The 6,674-nt window shown below is 45.2% G+C and overlaps 1 protein-coding gene across 4 annotated transcripts in view; it reads left to right on the top strand.

Annotated features, from left to right (window-relative positions):
- Positions 1-3,516: 3,516 nt before the first annotated feature.
- Positions 3,517-6,674, top strand: part of MPPE1 (metallophosphoesterase 1) — a 27,466-nt gene continuing 24,308 nt past the window's right edge. For 2 of the 4 annotated variants that reach the window (XM_017498482.2, XM_017498483.2), the window contains exon 1: positions 4,291-4,479. The gene's annotated coding sequence lies outside the window, so the exon portion shown is untranslated. Of the gene's footprint in view, positions 3,590-4,290; positions 4,480-4,511; positions 4,824-6,674 lie in introns of those variants that run through there. The other 2 variants (XM_037727875.1, XM_037727874.1) reach the window with 2 other exon arrangements.

Below are 6,674 nucleotides of genomic sequence, written 5' to 3' on the forward strand. Positions count from 1 at the left end.
TGACAAAATGTGGGTAATTTATTTACATAATAGAAAATGCCTAATATTCATTAATTGAAAATTAGAAATTATATTAAAATATTCAGTACTTTTTTTTAAACTATTCTACTTTTACATATTTTAAGAGATTCTTTTCTTTCTTTTCTTTTCTTTTTTTTTTTTTTTTTGAGACAGAGTTTTGCTCTTGTTGCCCAGGCTGGAGTGCAATGGTGTGATTTCAGCTCACCAAAACCTCCGCCTCCCGGGTTCAAGTGATTCTCTTGCCTCAGCCTCCTGAGTAGCTGGGATTACAGACATGCACCACCCTGCCTGGCTAATTTTTGTGATTTTTGTAGAGACGGGGTTTCTCCATGTTGGTCAAGCTGGTCTCGAACTCCCGACCTCCCAAAGTGCTGGGATTATAGGTGTAAGCCACTGCGCCTGAGATTATTTTCTTTAAATATTCTGTTTTATACATTTTTTTTACTCATTGTTTTATCTGTTTCCTGAAATTAATATATGCTAGTAGGAAAATTACCTTTATAAATGTTAGCATCTTAATGTCATGTCAATATGCAGATTTTGATAACAATCAGTCTAGATAAACCAATTCCAAAGTTAGGAATGGGGCCAGGAGCTGTGGTTTACACCTGTAATCCCAGCACTTTGGGAGGCCAAGGTGGGCAGATCACTTGAGGTCAGGAGTTCCAGACCACCCTGGCCAACATGGTAAAACCCTGTCTCTACTAAAAATACAAAAATTATCTGGGTTAGTGGCAAGTGCCTGAAATCCCAGCCACTCTGGAGGCTGAGGCAGGAGCATGGCTTGAACCCAGGAAGCAGAGGTTGCAGTGACCTGAGAATAAGCCACTGCACTCCAGCCTGGGAGACAAAGTAAGACTCTGTCTCAAAAAATAAAACAATAACAATAATAATAAAATAATAAAGTCAGGTATAGGTCACACTATGCTTTATTATATCGGTGACTTTGAAAATCAACATTATTTTACTAACTATACTCAACAATTCTTTTTTAAAAGGGATTTATGACATATAATTCTTTTGGAAATTAAAATGCATTGTGTAATTCTGTGCTAGGTCAGATTACACTTCAGGTCTAAATGAATTACTTTGAAAAATGTATTTCTTAGGTGTATGTTTTATGGACTTAATAAATATTTTATTACGAAAAAAATCTTTTTTTTTTTTTTAAGACAGGGTCTCGCTTTGTCACCCAGGCTGGAGTGCAGTGGCTCAGTCTCGGCTCAGTGCAACCTCCACCTCCCAGGTTCAAGCAATTCTCCTGCCTCAGCCTCCTGAGTAGCTGGGACTATGGGTGCCCACCACCATGCCTGGCTAATTTTTGTATTTTTAGTAGAGATGGGGTTTCACCGTATTGGCCAGGCTGGTCTCGAATTCCTGACTTTGTGATCTGCCCGACTCAGCCTCCCAAAGTGCTGGATTGCAGGCGTGAGCCACCAGAACCCGGCTGAAAAAATCTTAAATTTACAAAAACACAGAAAGAAATATAGCAAACACTTTTATTAGTTTTCTATGGTTACTGTAACAAATTACTACCACTTTAGTTACTTAATGCAAATTTATTACTCTACAAGTCCTGTAGGTCAGGAGCCCACGTGGGTCTCACTGGGCTAAAATTCAGGTGATGGCAGGACACCTTGAGCATCTGCAGAATAATTCATTCCTTGCCTTTTCCACCCTTGAGAGGCCACCTGTGCCACTCCTGGGCTTGTGGCCCCTTCTTCCATCTCCGGAGTCAGCACCAGCGGCCACATCCTTGTCAGGCTGCATCTCTCTAACCTTCCTTCCCTTGTCACATCTCTTTCTGATTCTCATTTGCAGGTAAAGGGTCTCATAAGGAAGCAAAGAGACTGGGATAATCCAGGATTATCTCCCATCTCAAGGTTCTTCATCACATGCTTGCAAAGCCCCTTTTGCCATGTAAGGTAACTTGTTCACAGGTTCAAAGATTAGAATGTGGACATGTTTGGGGGGCATAATTCGGCCTAGCAAAATAACCATGTACCCATCTCCTTGTTTAAACATTAAACACTTTGCCAATATTGTTTCTCCTATCTCTCACTTTTTTCTCTAAAAAATTCCAGGGATTTGTTGTTAAATTTTATTAAAGCAAATCCCAGAAATAATATAATTTGCCTGTACATATGTTAATATGTTTCTCTGAGATCTTTAAAAATCATAGCCACAATAGTATTATCGTAATAAAATTACCTGTAATTATTTAATGTCACCTAACATTCAGTCCATGTTTGAACTTCCCAATGTTTTTAAAACTCCCATGTGGCCGGGCGCAGTGGCTCACGCCTGTAATCCCAGCACTTTGGGAGGCTGAGGCGGGTGGATCCCGAGGTCAAGAGATGAAGACCATCCTGGTCAACATGGTGAAACCCCGTCTCTACTAAAAATACAAAAAATTAGCTGGGCATGGTGGCGCGTGCCTGTAATCCCAGCTACTTAGGAGGCTGAGGCAGGAGAATTGCCTGAACCCAGGAGGTGGAGGTTGCGGTGAGCCGAGATCGCGCCATTGCACTCCAGCCTGGGTAACAAGAGTGAAACTCCGTCTCAAAAAAAAAAAAAAAAAAAAAAAAATCCCATGTATTTATGTAAAAGTTTGTCTTAATCATGACTCAAGGTCCAAAAATTGCATTTGGCTAATGTCTCTAGAGCTCCCCACCCTCTTTTTTTAAAGACATGGGGTCTGGCTGTGTTGCCCAGCCTGGAGTGCAGTGGCTTTATTGACAGGTGTGATCATAGCTCACTACAGCCTTGAACTCTGGCCTTAAGCAATCCTCCCACTTCAGCCTCTGAGTATTTATTTTTGAATAAAGAAATTGGGTCATTTGATTTGTAGAATTTCCCCCATTCTGGATTTGGCTGATTACTTTCCTGGTGGTGTAATCTAATGGGTTCATTTGGCCCCTGTATTTCCTTTAGCCTGTGGTTAGAGTTGTAAGCTTAACTGGGTTGTTTCCTTTGTTGATCAGGAAGAATACTTTAGCGGTGAGGCTGCAAACATTCCACTGTGACATGTCAGTGTGTTTATGGAATCAGGCTGTCCCAGTTTTGATTATGTCAAAGTTGTTCACCTGATCATGCCTGAAAATACTACAATATTCTTACTAATAATAACGATTTACTGCATACTTATTGTATACCAGGCATTTTGCTGGCTGTGTCCTATATAATCCTCATCCGACATCTTTGTATATTAACCACACTCATAGATTTGTGAAAATGTACCAAAATTGGCTTTGGAAGGCTCTATGTGGGTTATTACTCTGAGCTTGTTTACTTCTTGAAATATGGAATAATGGCTCCTGCTTTTAATATACAGGCTTATTTTAAGGATTTTTTCGAACAGATGTGAAAGCACTTAGAAAACGAACACACCGTGCTACACTATTACAATTAGTAACATCAGTGAGAGAAAAGCAAGTGCATAATAAATATTGATTATAGCTATCCTGATTGTCCCCTTTATTCATCACACACTTCCTGAGCACATCTCTGGAAGGCACTTTGCAAGGCCCCGGGGTCGCGGGAGAGGAAAGACGCCCAGCCAGGCCCGGTGGGTCCCGGAGGGGCAGCGCCGCGCGGGAGGGGAATGGGGTGGCCCTGGCTGCCACCGCGCGTGGAGCCGGGGAGCGGCTCGGGCTCTCGTGGCAGTCAGCTGCCCGCCTGGCTCCTCCAGGCCCTGGAACTCTGAGGCGGTCTCTGGGGACTTCTGGGGCGGGGACGCGGGCTCGCGGGTAGTGGCCACCCCCGGCCGCCGCCATGGCTGTGCCCAGAAGCCGGGCCTGGCTCCAGGAGGCCGCGGGGCGCGAGTTTCTCCTGCCCGCGTGTGCGCCCCGCAACGGGCCTTTCCTGGGCCATAACGACTGCTCACCCGTGCGTCGCCCTCTCCGGTGTCCCCCAAATGCCTTTTCCGAACCACCAGCCCGTCCGCGGTGACTGCCCAGGGGCTCTGTGACGCGACAGTGGGACTGCCGAGCCTGCCAGGCAGTTGGGAAAGGGCGCTAGGGGCCGGGACGCCGCCGCTGAGCGCAGGGTCCGGCCTTTACTCTCCGCAGTTGCGCACGCAGCCCCGGCTGGGGTTGTCCACTCGGGGGGATACAGGCTGCGGAGCCCCCGCGCCATCCGCCTGGCCCCTCCAGGCAGCCTGCCAGCTCCCGCAGCCTGCGTTCTAGAACGCCGGCAACCGGCGGACCGGACGGCTCCGGGGGTATTCGGGCTTCCCCGCCCTCCTGAGGCCGCCGGGGCGGGGTTTCAGGGGCTTCAGTGACAGGCCAGCGCGCTGCTGCGGAAACAGGAAGCCGGCCGGGTGCGCGCCGGGCTCGGGCTGCAGGGCCGGGTCCTCTCCGCCGCCGAAGCCGCCCCGCGCAGGTGAAAGGGCCCCCGCACCGCCCGGTGCTCCCCATCTGCCTGGCGTTGTGCGCAGAGAGGGAAAGCGTGGCTGTTGTATGTATTCTTGCGCCCGTGTGACAACATTTAAACTTCTAAAAACGGAACCTCCTGCCGTTTTAGGATTGCAAGTTAACCTAGGAAAAACAGCATTCTGCAAATTGTTTACTGGAAAATCTCGATGACCTAAGATCCGTGTATTACATTGCAGGGGTCTCTCACTCTAGTTTATGGGTGTAGATTTTTATTTTCTTTTTTTTTTAGTTTTTGGGTGTAGATTTTTAAAAAATCCATCTTATCATTAAAAAATACCGCTCAAGGTGGAAAATTTCAAATGCAAATCGCCGTTGATGAGATTGCAATGAATATATTTAAGATAGTGAGCTAGAGAAAAACTACAGGTCAGTAGATATGTTTTTTTCATATTTGGTGGGGGGGGTTTTCAATTTTTAACGAAAACTTTGAAGTTAAACATTTAAAGAGGCTGGGCGCGGTGGCTCAGGCCTGTAATTCCAGCACCTTGGGAGGCCGAATGGGGAGGATCGCTTGAGCGCAGAAGTTCGAGACCACCCTGGGCAACATAGCAAGACCCCCATCTCTACAAAATGTACCAAAAAAAAAAAAAAAAAAGCCAGGTGTAGTGGCACGCACCTGAAGTCCCTGCTATTCGGGAGGTTGGGAAAAGAATCGCTTGAGGCTGCAGCGAGCTGTGATGCAGCCTGCTGTTGACAAAAAGTCAAACTCCGTAAAATATTTGAAAAGATTTGTTCTGAGCCAAATATGAGTGACCATGGCTGGTGACACAGCCTTTTGGAGACCCTGGGAACATGTACCCAAGGTGGTCGGGACCCAGCTGGGTTTTTTACATTTTAGAGGAGCCATGAGTCATCAGTCAAATACATATAAAATTAAGATGTGCATTGGTTCTGACCAGAAAGGTGGGACAACTGGGGAGGAGGTGGTGGGGGGGCTTCCAGGTTACAGGTAGATTTAAAATTTTCTGATTGGCATTTGGTTGAAAGAGTTATTATCAATAGAAAGGAATGTCTGGGTTACGATAAGAGGTTGTGGAGACCAAAGTTTTATCATGCAGATGAAGCCTCCGGGTAAGAATAGGGAGAGAATAGATTGGAAGTTAAGTGCCCAGCATGCTAAATGCTGGTCTGCTTTTCCTGAATGGGGGACAAAATGAGGCAAGTTCCACCCCACTTCCCATCATGGCCTAAACAAGTTTTTCAGGTTAATTCTGGAATGCCCTTGGTGGGGAGGTCCAGGCAGAAGGTGTGGAGCCTAAGATTTCGTTTTTGGTTTACATTGGGCAATGGAGTGAGACCCTGTCTCTAAAAAAATAAAAATAAATACAAATTGAAAAGTTCAAAGATAAAATATTTTGCTCCCAATTATGGATTGCAGTGATTATTCCTATATGTTGGGGAGAACAGAACAATGTTTTGTATAATTTATATATAAATACAGGTATTTTAAATTATAATTCAAGATAGGTGTTCTTGACCACTAACCCATTGTCATTTTTCTTTAGCTTCTCAGCTTATTTTTTACTAAAGTTGGTCAGGTTACTTGTTAATACTTAACTAAATAAAAGATCCCTCACTGACAAAACACACGTTTTTGTTTCATTTAAGATAAATGAATTCTGATTTGGGGGAGTAGATGCCACTTTAGAGCACTCGTACCAATCTCTCTCTCTTTTTAAAAGGTGAGGTGACTTGGTGATTTTCCTGGAAACTTATAGGTAATATATAATCTAGCTTCCATATTTTACAAATATGTCTAGAGGCACCAGAGAGGTGCATCTCTGCCTTTCCATGCCAGGCCGGCCTGAACTGTCCTGTGGAAGCTGTACAGTGTTCTTGCTGGGTTATCGTTTGATTATCTTAATAAGACTGACAAATTGAATTTGGGAGTAAAAACAGTAACAGTTTAAGCAATTTTGCTGGATGCCAAGTGGCTCACGTCTGTAATCCCAGCACTTTGGGAGGCTGAGGCAGGTGGATAACTTGAGGTCTGGAGTTTGAGACCAGCCTGACCAACATGGAGACACCCCGTCTCTACGAAAAACACAAAATTAGGCAGGCATTGTGGCACATGCCTGTAATCCCAGCTATTCAGGAGGCCGAGGCAGGAGAATCACTTGAACTCAGGAGTCGGCGGTTGTGGTGAGCCGAGATCGTGCCATTGCACTCTGGCCTGGGCAACAAGAGCAAAACTCCGTCTCAAAAAAAAAAAAAAAA

Source organism: Cebus imitator, unplaced genomic scaffold (genome assembly GCF_001604975.1).
Source record: "Cebus imitator isolate Cc_AM_T3 unplaced genomic scaffold, Cebus_imitator-1.0 Scaffold242, whole genome shotgun sequence".
Classification (NCBI taxonomy): Eukaryota; Metazoa; Chordata; class Mammalia; order Primates; family Cebidae; genus Cebus; species Cebus imitator.